Below are 15,000 nucleotides of genomic sequence, written 5' to 3' on the forward strand. Positions count from 1 at the left end.
AAGATACTTACTAGTGCATTGTACAGTTTTAACATTACTTGCCTTGATTTAAATTCAACACTTTTCACAATGTATCCGAGCATCTTGTTAGCCTTTTTTATAGCTTCCCCACATTGTCTAGATGAAGACATTTCTGAGTCAACAAAAACTCCTAGGTCTTTTTCATAGATTCCTTCTCCAATTTCAATATCTCCCATATGATACTTATAATGTACATTTTTATTTCCTGCGTGCAGTACCTTACACTTTTCTCTATTAAATGTCATTTGCCATGTGTCTGCCCAGTTCTGAATCTAGTCTAGATCATTTTGAATGACCTTTGCTGCTGCAACAGTGTTTGCCACTCCTCCTACTTTTGTGTCGTCTGCAAATTTAACAAGTTTGCTTACTATACCAGAATCTAAATCATTAATGTAGATTAGGAATGGCAGAGGACCTAATACTGATCCCTATGGTACACCGCTGGTTACCACACTCCATTCTGAGGTTTTTCCTCTAATCAGTACTTTCTGTTTTCTACATGTTAACCACTCCCTAATCCATGTACATGTGTTTCCTTGAATCCCAACGGCGTTCAGTTTGAGAATTAATCTTTTGTGCGGGACTTTGTCAAAAGCTTTCTGGAAATCTAAATAAACCATGTCATATGCTTTGCAATTATCCATTATCGATGTTGCATCCTCAAAAAGATAGTTAAGAAGTTAGTTAGACACGACCTCCCTTTCCTAAAACAATGTTGACTGTCTCCCAGGACCCTGTTACCATATAGGTAATTTACCATTTTGGATCTTATTATAGTTTCCATAAGTTTGCATATAATAGAAGTCAGGCTTACTGGTCTGTAGTTAACTGGTTCAGTTTTGTTTCCCTTTTTGTGGATCGGTATTATGTTTGCAATTTTCCAGTCTGTCGGTACCACCCCTGTGTCAAGAGACTGCTGCATGATCTTGGTTAGCGGTTTGTAAATTACTTCTTTCATTTCTTTGAGTACTACTGGGAGGATCTCATCCGGCCCAGGGGATTTGTTTATTTTAAGAGCTCCTAATCCCTTTAACACTTCTGCCTCAGTTATGCTAAAGTTATTTAAAACTGGATAGGAACTGGATGACATGTGGGGCATGTTGTCAGTATCTTCCTTTGTAAAAACTTGTGAAAAGTAATCATTTAATATATTTGCTATTTTTTTTTCTTCATCTACGATTTTGTCATTTGTATCTCTTAAACATTTAATCTCCTCTTTGAATGTTCTCTTGCTGTTGTAATATTGGAAAAACATTTTGGAATTGGTTTTAGCTCCCTTAGCAATGTTTATTTCTATTTCTCTCTTGGCCTTTCTAACTTCCTTTTTGACTTGCGTTTGCAGTTCTGTGTACTCTTTCTGCGTACTTTCTTTTTGGTCCTTTTTTAATGCTCTGTAAAGTGTCTTTTTTCGCTGAATATTTTTTTTAATTGATCTATTAAACCATTTTGGCAATTTAGTTTTACATTTAGATTTGTCTACTTTAGGGATATAATTGTTTTGCGCCTCTAGTACTACATTTTTGAAGAACAACCATCCTTCTTCTGTGGGTGTTTTCTCTATTTTACTCCAATCTACTTCTGTTAGTCTCTGTTTCATACCTTCATAGTTTGCTTTTCTAAAATTGTAAACTTTTGGGGATTTAAAAAACACTTCAAATGAGACCATGTTGTGGTCTGAGTTTGCCAGTGGTTCTCTGACCTCTGTTTTAGTTATTCTATCTTCATTATTTGAAAAGACTAAATCAAGGCATGCCTCCCTTCTAGTGGGTGCCTTCACAAATTGTGTTAGGAAGCAGTCATTTGTCATTTCCACCATTTCTATTTCATCCTTCGTGCTACCCACCGGGTTTTCCCATTTTATTTGGGGGAAGTTGAAATCCCCCATTAGTATGGCTTCTCCTTTGCTACACACATTTCTAATGTCATTGTATAACAGATTATTGTGCTCACCGTCTGAATCTGGCGGTCTATAGCATGCTCCTATTATTATGCCTTTTGAATTTTTGTCTGTTATTCTGACCCATATTGATTCGGTTTTATTTTCTTTGTCCAGGTTTAACACCTGGGCTTCAAGACTGTTTCTTATGTATAGCGCTACCCCTCCTCCTCTTCTGTCCTGCCTGTCTTTCCTATACAGTGTATACCCACAAATATTATATTCGTCCCCATCACTCTCAGATAACCACGTTTCTGTAACACCTATCACATCATAGTTACCTGTTAGTGCAGTAGCTTCAAGTTCTAGAATTTTGTTTCTGATACTTCTAGCATTTAGATAAATACATTTAATGGTTGTCTTACCTGAGTTGTTGTTCTTGTTTTGATGCGGTCTCCCTTCTGTTTTTTTGTTTATTTCTCCCCCCTTCTTTTCTAGTTTAAATGCTTCCAAACCTGCTCGAGGATCTTTTCTCCGAGTAGACACGCACACGCACACACACACTCTCACACAGACACACACACGCACACACACACACACACACTTGCACACAGATAACAGACACACACACGCACACACAAACACCCCCACAAATACCCCCACACGCTAACTCACACGCACACACACAAACACCCCCACATGCTAACTCACACGCACACACATACACACACTCTCACACAGACACACACACACACACACACACACACACAAACACACACCCACACGCTCACACACACACACACACACACACACAAACACCCCCACAAACACCCCCACATGCTAACTCACACACACACACACACACACACAAACACACACACACACACAAACACACACCACAAACACACACACATGTGTGGGGGTGCTAACTCACACACACACGCACACACACACACTCTCACACACACAAACATCCCCACAAACACCCCCCCCAAACGTTAATTCACACGCACACACACACACACAAACACACACAGACACACACACACACTCACACACACACACACACACACACTCACACAGACACACTCACTTTACTTTTTCAGTCTATAAGAAGAAGCATGGTACTGTTTTTGGCCAAAATGGGTTATTACAGAGAAGTTCCAGAAGTGCCTGATGGGAGTCAAGTTTATTGTGCACACTTATAATAACCCACTCAGCCATCTTCAAACCTTGAAGTTAGGAGCCATCAAGCAGCCCTGCCTTCACAGTTGGCAGTGTTTGGTTTTTAATATCAAGTACCGGCCAGGCACAGCAAATGAGAATGCAGATGCGCTATCACGGCAACCTTGTGACGATGTAAAGATGACCATGGAAGAAGTGGCACCTGCTGTAAATATTCCTGTGGTGAAGGAGTTGGAGATTCAATCTGCCATAACTGCTTTACCCATTCAGCGCAAAGCTGATCTGCAGTCCCTGCAAGTATTAGATCCTGTGATCAGTTCATTTTTGCACTACTGGAAGAGAGGTCAGATCCCTAGTCATACCAAGCGTATGCAGGAGTCCCCAGCAGTTCTGAAACTGGTTCGACAATGGGACAGGATACAAGAGAAAGAGGGAACTGTAGCAATTTTTTTTTTTTTTTTAATTTAGTCATTACCAATTATTTTATATTTTCTCCCAATTTGTAATGGCCAATTATTATTTAGGCTCAGCGAAGATGAACACACGCCGAGAACACCCTGGCCGATCAGAGAGAACAGCTAACCTGGTACGATGGCAATATTATGCAATGTGATGTCAAGCATTGGTACCATCTCCAAAGCACTGGTACCACCTCCAAAGCACTTCAGCCCAAGGATAGGACATTTATGGGAAACCTGTTGGAATCCAAGCCTCTGAAAATCCTGTCCATTGATTTCACATTTCTGGAGTGCTGGAGCGATGGACTAGAAGATAGACAATTTGGGTATTAACTGACATTTTCAAAATATACTCAGGCTATACCTACAGCAGACCAACGAGCCAGTACAGTCGCTAAAGAATGGTTCTATGATTTTGGTATTCCTAAACGTATCCATTCCGACCAAGGGAGAAATTTTGAAGGGGACCTTACTAGCCCTTTAACATAATCATACTGAAGTGGGCCTCTTGGACCACGATCGTGTAAACACTATAAAAATATTTGCTTTGTTTTGATGACTTACAGGGCCACCGTACTTTACATTACAGGCTTGAAACACATATCATTGGCTAGGGAAGGGACTGACGTTCACTTCCTAATATTTTTTTTTTCATGTGATGTCACTGAGAGGGGCATTTAATGTCTAAAGGGCTGGCAGTGCAGAGAGAAAATACTCACAGCCTGCTTCAGAGAAATGGTAAGGTAAAGTTAAGAAAGACATGGAAGAATTCTGTAAATCTGATGACTTTGATGGTTTTATTAAATAATCTTTACTGAGACGCGTATGTTTGAATATCTCTATAGAGATCTCTCCTTACCACGAGGTCTCTTAAACGAGGGTGGCGATTATACAAGGGCGGTCTTTATTAATAATACTATGCTTTACAAATGCTGCAATATTTTATTACATGATTTAAGGCATTTTAGAAGCAGCAACCTGCTTCCTCAACTACCTCCCCTCCAAATGAGAAGCAGAGGCCTCCATTTATATCAGGTGGCTGGGCGTTGATTGATCCAAGCTGAGGATGAGGTAAACAGACAGCCCTTGTTTTATCCCCTGCTGTGTTGGCACTGAACTCTGCTGCCAAAAAAAAAAAAGGGGCTTAGCGTGAAGGACTGCTGTGCTGTAAGTAGTTCATCTTGCCGTTGTCTGTCGGGACTGTACCATAAAATAAAATGTGCTTACTAAGGTGTGTGTACATTGGGTTTGTATTACATGGTGGATTGAGGCTGCAGTCTCTTCAGGGGCGTCACATGTACATAGCCAGAGTTGCGCGTTTCTTTATTTATTTTTTGAGCAGGGGTAGAAAAAAATACCTTTACGTTTCTTTATTGAGGGTGGCGCACCTAGATAACAGACTGAATATACTCACTCCACAATTAAGCTTCGAGGGCGCCGCAATTCTAAGTAATGTCATTATGCCATCACACGGCCCGGGAACATTGCGCCGTCCCTGTGTTTTTCCATGACACACTGTGCCGGTTGTGTTTTGTTTTTGCGGTTAACAGGTAAACAGCTTAGCTGTCCTGTTTATAGTTTAGGTTCCTGTTCATGTGTAGTTAGTGCTCGTAAGAGCAAGGTGTTTATTTTCTTTGGTTTATTTTGTTTATTAAAAAGTGCACGCGAACCCTAAAAAAAACTTCCATTTCTGTATCCTGGGTGCTGCTTTTAAAGGGGCAACAAACCATGGTGAGGTGCAGTCGTGTTACATATGGTGACAGCAGGTGCGGGCGCCCCTACGACCAGGTGAAATGGAAAGTTTAGAGGAATTGATTGCCAAGATCAATATGAACACCGCTGCTCAAGTGGAGCAGAATAAGAAGTGGAGGCAGGAACAGGGAGCCGACCGAGCAGGAGCTGCTGCTCCAGAAATGGGAGCAAGCAGAAAAGCCCCGCTGTCTCCAGCGCCTAAGGGAGAAACCCTGCTGTATCCAGTGCCTGAGGGAGAAGCCTTGCTGTCTTCAGCGCTTGAGGGAGAAGCCCTGCCTTCTCCAGTGCCTGAGGTAGAAGCAATAAACAAGGGGGAGGAGGTGAAGAGCCCACCTCCACCACAGCCCCCCCCACCACCCCTACGATACAGTTCGGATGTACTGCAGGTGGTACCTTGCCCCTTACCTAGACCTCCCTGCGCTAGACCTGGATGCCAGGAGTCTGCACAGACATCGGCCACTGCTCATTGCTTTGACGGTCCTCAGACGTGGTAGCCCGGTGTCGTCCCATAAATTCTTTCCGTCTGTCACACGAGCGCCCGACGACAACACACCTCCCTGTGGTCAACTACCACGAAAGTTTGGCCTCTATTTTTTTTTTTTTTTGCATTGACACACTGTTCGATAAAATACAAAAACATTTGTCATTTGTCGACTCGACCAGGATAAATATCAAGTCTCCAAGGACAAGTCATATCATTTTCACGAGCATACTCGATCCATTAAAATAAAACACCAAACAAATAAAACAAATATTTTTCACGTACGTTCGGTTGTTTTTTTGAAGGTAAAGAGTGTATGGACCCAGGAGGGCAAATTTCCCCCGTTGATTTGGACACATTCACTGTTAAGCAATATATGTATCCTAATATATATATATATATATATATAATAGATATATATATATATATATATATATATATATATATATATATATATTTAGTGCAGGATACCTATCACTTTTGAACTACAGACTTTTTTTGACCTAATATTGTGAAGTACTAATTGATTTCATTATTTATATCATGAAACAACTGGATATAAGCAGACTACTCATGAACTAAAGTTATCAGGTACATTTTTTCCTTATTTCTGATAATAATGGAATTAATAAATATTTATTTTGAGAAAATAATCAAGATTGGTGTCAATTATTGCTTATAAAGACTCTGAGTCCTGCAGGGGACTTGTTTTTACAGCCCACTTCCAACCCGGACACGCTACTACATGACCCGACCCGACCCCGCAACCCGCTGCACCAAAGTTTTCTCACAAAAAATTGTATCGGCATCCATGACTTTGTCCCTGTCCACAACACATAACCGATCTGAAGAACCATACTGAAAAATGTTTTAATTAATCCAGTTCAAAACATCCACACTGAAGTACCGTTTCATGTTTAGTCAGGCTTAATGCATACACACGATTAAAATAGTTTGGTTACAGAGCGTGGAAATTAATACATTCGTGCACAATAATATCCCACCATGCACTCTATGCATGCTTGGATACTATTTATTTTAAAATAATGTGTTATGCTCTATATTAACCCTTTGCGGTCCATTTATTCAGCGCTTGTCAGGTGTGCCAGGTCCAATTTCTTTTCACAAGCGCTGTTTATTTTACACACGCTGTTCTCTTTCAGACCTGGTGTCCATTACAAAATACATCACATGTTTGAGTTTTTTTTATAGCATATTTCATCACTGGCTTCTGATTGGTGATTAGTGGACTCTGAAGGACGCTAAAGGACCAATCAGAAGGCAGTATTGCCTTACTAGTTGACATTTGAACAAGTAACACCACACTGACCTGCACAGTGCCTTAGCCACCAGAGTAAGGAAGACCTTTAACGGTTTTATATGTATATCTAGACATTTATTTTTTCATTTGCTTGATTTAACATGATACTTAAACATGATATTTGTTAGTTCAAGTGTTATATGCTAAGTTCCAAAATAAGTTTTTACACAAGATTTTCCTAGAAATCGTTGTCCATTACAATGGAGGTTTGGTCCAAAGAGATGAAATCTAAGTAAATCTATGCGTATTATTAAAAACTGTTATCACATTCAAAACAGTGTATTAGCACAATACAGTAAGTTAATATTTGTTCAAAAATATTTCACATTTAGGATATACAGCTTTAGATATCCTGGAACTTCTGGCAAGAGGAAATTAGGAGAGAAATAGATAGTTTGAATAGTGATGACAAGGTGAAGATAAAACCAGACTTCATACAGTTGGTGAGTGTAGAGTTGTAAATGTAAGGCATGAGTCAATCTAATTTAGTAAAACAGTTAAAACATATGAGAGGTGCCCAATAACTTTAAAGGTTTTAGGTTGAGGTTGAGAGGTGGAACAAGAAATAGAAAAGATACATGAAGATAAACCAATCTCAAAGATGTGTAATGAGGCCATGGGTGGGTTTGACAAACTGGACCAGCTTATCAGCCTCTACTGCACAGAAGTCAAGTCCTGGAAATGGACGCTATGTGTGTTCACTCATGGCGTTGATGTGGCAGTGGTAAACAGCTGGCTGGAGTACAGAAGAGATCACAACACTCTGGCATCCCCAACAAAGAAGTGTTGGACCTTCTGCACTTCATGATGAATGTGGCAGAGTGTCTTGTGTGACTGGGAAAGCCACAGGCTCTGAAGAAAAGAGGGCAGCCAAGCATCCCATCCACACTAACTCCACTCAAAGAGCCATCACTGAAACAAGGAACCATTGAGAGAAGGCCCCTACCTGAAGTTCATAAGGACAACCTTGACCACGTGTCAAACTTTGATGACAATAAAGAAGCTACAAGGTGCAAGCAGCCATTGTGCACTGGCAAATCCATGTCTTCTGTGATAAATGCAAAGTGCACCTTTGTTTTGTGCCACATAGAAATTGTTGCAAGGCTGCTCCCCACAAGTAAAAATTCTTGACCTAATAGCATTATTTTGAGTGTTTTTTCAAGATGTAAGAAATATGTGTAGACATATCCCTGACATTGAAGTATTTCTGATTTGCCTGCTGTTTAGTCACAATGTCCATTGGAGTGGACAACAACAAAAAACAAGAAAAGATTTTGGCTAAAATCAAAATTTAGTTTGAGCCTCATTTCTAGTTGCAATAAGACTAGGAAAAACGATTTTAAATATTTTTCTTATGATTGAAAATAAATTTTGGTCTGAAAGGGTTCAAAGTAATTTTATTCATAGTGAAACAGGTTTAAAAGGCACTGCATATCAGCAGGACACTCAGTACTGCATCTCCAGACAAGCCAAACCCCTTGTTCACTGTATTTATCACATATCTCTTCATAGTAATGCATACTGATAAATCATCTCCTGATCACTCGTTTTATCACCAAACTTCTCAATAATGCTATTCAAGTCATTGTTTTATTACTTTAACATATTAAAAAGCTTGGCAAATGTCTGTGATATTCTTTGAGCGCTGGATGTGGAAGCAGCTATCTTGTTTGTTTATGTCTCTGTTATGTCTGTAGTGAAGGGACTATGTGTATTTCTCAGATCCGCCTCTTTTTTTTCGGCTTCTCTCGGCCTCTCTCGGCCACTGAAAGCTTTTCTCTGCTTTGACTGGAGAAAAAATGACTAGAGACCTGTACTTGATGTCTTTTTGATGAGAGGAAAAATTGTTGGCAGCGATCTATAGACCAGGGCGCCAGGCTGATTACAGGGTTGAGCTTGGTAGTACTAAGGGGACATAGTTATGTGAGTATGGCCCCTTATGCTGGATGTACAATTGAGCCAGAGTGCTGTTTGTTTGTTTTACATGTTGTTTGTAATGCAGAGGAGGATTAAGAGCCTGGAGCTGCACCCACGGAATCAGCGCTAACCCTTGAGCACTACCCTCCCTGCACAACACGGACAGGAGGTTCATATGCAATTTTGCAACAAAATTGCAGTACCACTCCACTGACTAACACAGAAAGATGTGACCTTCCACTGGTTGTCTGAAGCAGCTGATGCATTTGCCTATCTCAAAACAACCTTATCTGAACCACCTGTGTTGCCTTCCCAGATTTCAACTGTCCCTTCCTTCTTTACTGTGATGCCTCCAACCAAGCCACTGGTGCTGTGCTAGCTCAAATTCAGGATCACAAGGAGAAGATCATCTTGCATGTCAGCCATGCTTTGACCCCCTCAGAAAAGTGATGGTCTACTTACAATAAGGAGCTCTTTGCCATTGTGTGGATAGTGTGTAATCTCAAGTACTGCTTGGGTTAGCCTTCCTTTAAAATCATTACAGACTACAACCCACTTGTCGGTCCCCACAAAATACCAGTAGACAATGATCCAACTGGCCATAGAGCATGATGGGCTCTAGAACTGGACATGTATGACTAGATTATGGAGCATAGAAAAGGATCCAGTCATGCCAATGCAGATTCTCTATCCAGACATCCACACACAGACATGTGTGCTGAACTGCATGCGCCCACAGCCTCTGACATCCCAGATGAGCACATGTATCCTCTTGATACATCACTGGGCAATTCTACCGCCTCTACCAATACTTCCAATAGCACTTGTGATGTTAGTATTCAGTGTTCTTCTATGCCTCAGCATATTTCACAAACAGCACCATCCTTTGCAGTGAATAAGAATGTCAGTGGCCTGTTTACACAGGGACAAGACACAAACCCACCGAAGAAACAATTACAGTTCCCTGTCTTGTGAATGCTTTCCCAAGGCTTGTATACGACCTTCCATCTCTGTAGCGGAGTGATCCACTACTGGGATGTCATTCAGTGGTTGGAAAAGATTGTTAGAAGCCACTGTGGAGAAAATTAAAGCATGCCACTTCTGCTTTGCGTAAGGTCTGGTTTCAGTATCTATGACGTACTATTCCCAATGGCTTGTTATGTAGGTAAATGTGCCTTCCTTAAGCTGATACCGGCCCTTATCAAGTGGTGATTCCGGAGGCTATGAAGGAAAAATTGCTGGAACTTCTACATGGCCACCAATCAGTGGGTCACATGGGGACTAAAAAGACTCTGCAACGTGCCCACTATTTGTTTTTGGATATTTATGAATCAGGACATTGAATGTTTTTGTCTACAGTGCCTTGCGTGTCAGTCCCACAGATCCCCTGTACCTCATAGATGTGCCCCATTGCAACAAATTGTTATTCGCTCATTTGAGAAAGTAGCTGCAGACATCATAGAACTTCCACCCTCTTCAAAGGGATACCGCTATTTTTTAGTGGTAATGGATTATTTTACAAACTACATTAACCTATATGCACTTCCTGATCAGTGTGCCACTACCATAGCAAAGTGTCTCTTTGAGGAATACATCCTTCAGCATGGTATTTCAGAAGCTAGCCACACTGACCAAGGTCGTCAGTTGAATCTGACTTTGTATGTGAACTCTGCAGTCTGCTTGGAATCAAGAAAAGCTGGACAACACCATACCATGCCCAAACAGATGGTCTGGTTGAAAGGTTCAATAGAACCTTTAAAGATCAGCTGCCAAAGTACATTTTTCAACATGGGGGTGAATTGGACATGTATCTTAGAGTCTGACAGAATTAGCTACAATTCTACTACACAAGTTAGCACAGGAATCTGTCCATACTACCTAGCCCATGGCAGGGAACCTAATACTTCAAACAGTTATGGTTATATACATATCTTGCCCTTGGGCTAGACATGCAAAATGCTAATAAATGCCCACCGCTAAAATCCTAAAGCATCTAATATGTCACTCTCTAAAGCTAAAATATAATTCCTATCCGTACAGCTGCACATCAATATAAGAGTGAGATATAAATTCAGGATTATGCTTACCTCCCAATATATGGAAGTGTGTAGAACATAAGCATTGACAAGAGCTGTCTTGTGAATATGAACAAACAACAACCAGCTTTTCTGAGATCTTCAGAGAATGGACAAAACAGCTAGTGTTATCAAGCTGAATGATGCTTTATTGGAGGCTTGCCTCAGCTTTTATAAAACTGTTCCTGTGCTTTGTGCGTCAGAAGACTTAATTAAATCTAAACATCTGGTCTCTTTTGGCAGCTCTTCTCTTTAAATGAATAAGATATTTTAAAAGTCTCAGCTACTTAAAATTAATTGGATTTAATTTTCTACCTTTCTAATCTCTAAACTTTGTGAGGTAATCTTCAAACTGATAAAATATTTTGCGGTTCTATAAAGTCCTTGTTACTTATAAAGATAAAATTATATATAGAGAGATGTTTTTAAAAAACATATAAAACACCAGCTCTGTTTAATTATTCCAGTCTAAATATATTTCCTTCTTACCAGTAAAAGCATATTTTTCAGTGTGTGTTTAATAAACTTGTTATCTCTCATAATTTGCTGCAATAGCACTTCTGCTAGATTTATAGTCTTTAAAACACAGTACAGTTATTACAATATTTTAAGATTGTTGCAGTCTCTAAATTTGTATTCCAAACATCGTCCTGCTTCCAGCAGGAGTGAGTCTTGTGCCAGGTTCTGCTATCATGAGTCTGTCAAAGTCACTACAGGATCCCTTATGCATTTCCGCACATCGCAGATGTGAGTGACAGTCTTTTAAAGCCTGATATCTGCAAAAAACTTAAACCTTGTTAGTGGGGCACCCATCTTTACATTCTCATTCCCATCAGTGGGGAAACTTCAAAGAAATTAAGCTGATTCTATCAAAGAGGCATGCATCTCTGCCGCATACACCTTTCACTCAAAAAGGTTCTCACACCTTGTACAAGGAAGGAAGGGTTGTAGGGTCACCCATGACATTTTGTATATTTGTATGTAAGCAATGACCACTGTTCTATTTATTCATTTCATACTGTTTAGTTCTGCTGTCTCTATGTATTTTGTTATGTTATTTTTTTCATGCAATATAGTAACAAAGACGTCTCTAACCCCCACAGTGAAGATATGTATAGCAGCTGCTTTAATGTCATGTCTTAGCAATACATAGAAGCTGTGTTGATGTTTAATAGATGAACCACATTTATTTTGTTGCTATTTGTATATTTTATACATGAGAATCACTCTAGTAGAGCTGTTATTTGTTCACTGCATTACATATGCAAGACATTATTTCCTTTTCCTGATTTGGTTTGGGAAGGAGAGAGTTAAGATGGTGATGTACCTACAAAGCTGGACTGCTGCAAGATATGGTGACTGTACAATAAAGCTGCATCCACACTGGATGGTAGCGAAGCAAGCGAATGAAGTCGCTGAATGTCAATGCACACCAGACGCGACTTGGAAATGATCCAAAAGACTAGAAATAAATACAGGATCCTGCACACACATTCCTATTGGACACACTAGAGATGGGCTGTCCCATTACAAAACAGGTCTTGTTTTGATAAAAGGTTACCACCCTGACCTCCAGCAACTCTTGTAAAATAAAGGTTGGATCTATAGATCAAAGTTATTGAACATCCCTATAAGTCCAACAGTTTTATTGTCATCATATATTAGTAGTAATTGTACAGTTGATACTCCTAGTATTTTTTTTTATTTTTTTTTCGTGGTACCAGTAGTAGTAGTAGTAGTCTGATTTGAAGGCCGCTCTTACAGCTGGACAACAGTAGTATAGTTGAACTAATATTTTCAACAAAATTATTTTATTATTATACATTTATATATAAAACATACTGCAATATCAACTGTGTTTCTTTACAAATTCCTTCATTGATCCTTTTTATTAACTTCTTAAATATTTGAACCCTTTGCGGTCCTATGTCGGACCTGGTCCTACATCAGAATTTTCCCTTTCCAGTCCGATGTCAAACCCTGTCCGACATAATCAAAAAGACGTAAAGCACAGGTCTCTAGTTATTTTTTTTTCTCCAGAAAAAGCTGATAAAACCTATCAATCTTTATCTACTTCAGATAGACCTATCCTCAGTTCCAGAAATGAAAAGGGAAAAAAAGGCATATCTCATAACATGGACATAAACAAAGGAGATAGCTTCTGCTTCCGCATCCAGCGTTCAACGAACATCATAGACATTTGCAGAGCTTTTTGAGCGTTATAGTAATAAAATAATGAGGAGTTTGGTGGTAAAACGAGTGATTAGCAGGAGAGGATTTATCAGTATGCACGTCTATAAAGAGCGATGTGAATAATACCTTGAACAAGGGATGGGGCTTCGCTGGAGATACAGTACTGAGTGTCCTTATGCGATTCAATGCCTTTTAAACCTGTTTTACTCTGAAAAAAATATTTTAAACAGCGTGTGTAAAATAAACAGTGCGTGTGAAAATAAATTGGACCTGACGCACCTGACAGGAATTGAATAAATGGACTGCAAAGGGTTACGTGCATTTTTTTTTATTATTATTATTATTATTATTATTATCTGTGTTATTATAAGCCAGTCATCAGTTATATTGAAATACTACCGATAGAACAGGGGGAGCCCTACAATACAAGCCTTCAAAGTGTGCTCGCATCATCATTTCATGTTGTGTACTTCATAACATTGCATTATCCCATGATGTAATGCTGCCACAAGAGGCCAACATTCCCCAGCAACCAGAACAGCCAGTTGCTGAGGAACGGCATGATCCCAGTGATGAGGGAGCAGGAGGTGATGGGTCTGAGGGTGAGGAGGATGTGGAAGCCTATTCCCAGGAGAACATTTATTAAAGAACATTTATTAAACTGCAATATTATTTTCTGCTAAATATTTTTGGAGGGATGCTCCCGTTTCACCAGGGTGCATGCCAGGATGGGGCCGGGTTGTCTCCTGCATCTGGAAGTGGAGGCAGTGGAGGCGGCCGTGGACAGCACTGTGGGCTCTTGTTGGTGTTCATGGCTGCCCTTGTTGCTGATGGTGTCTGAGTCCACAGTGCCAGACTCCTTGGTCTTTGGCAGGGTGCCGGAACTTTCCTCCACAGGTGGCTCTGGCCCTATGTGACAGTTTAATGTTAATGTTCTGTGAGTTAAACTACATTTGTGTTGAAAATATATATTTTTTCAAACATGTTAGTTTCATATCTCCTTTAAAAGACAGGTAAAAGGGCGGGCTAGTATTTATTAATGTTGTAATTCACAGCTTTGATGTGTACAGAATGCATGCACATTTCACTCAGCAGACTTGTGAACAGTTACTCCCCAGAACATAAGCTGTATGTATGCATGTGTGTGTGCATGTAGACTGAAATCAAAGCCTCATGTTGTGATGAGTACATTTGCTAATCACCTCTATATACTTACCAAAGCCAGCATCAGGAGCATCGACATCCCCCACACATTCGTGGCCCATCAGGGACAGCAAATGTTGTTCCTGGGGGGTGAGTTCCAGTGTGCTGTTAACTCCCCCGCCAGTCTGTGCGGTGTACGTCGCTGGGCAGCCACTTTGGTTCTTATGCTCTATTTGACTTAAGTCAATTTTTTGTGGATGTCCTCACCATCTCTGACACCACTTGAGGATGCCAAGACCCATTTTGCTATGTCTTGCCACATATGGGCCTTGGCACCTCGAGCGAGAGAAAGGCTCAACACACCATAGAGCTTGTGCCATCTCTCCACTTCCTCTGCCATGATGATGCCTTTGTCCTCTCTGCTGAACCGGACCCGTTTTCTTTTGCACTTGGAAAAGAAGAGGTGTATTCTACATTAGCATCAGCTGAATAAGGTGCAGCAACAGCACTTTGCATAAAGGGTGTGTACCATATGTTTGTATAATTAAATAGTTTCTGTGATTTTCTGGAAATGCTGC

This window comes from Polyodon spathula, chromosome 1, assembly GCF_017654505.1.
Source record: "Polyodon spathula isolate WHYD16114869_AA chromosome 1, ASM1765450v1, whole genome shotgun sequence".
NCBI lineage: Eukaryota > Metazoa > Chordata > Actinopteri > Acipenseriformes > Polyodontidae > Polyodon > Polyodon spathula.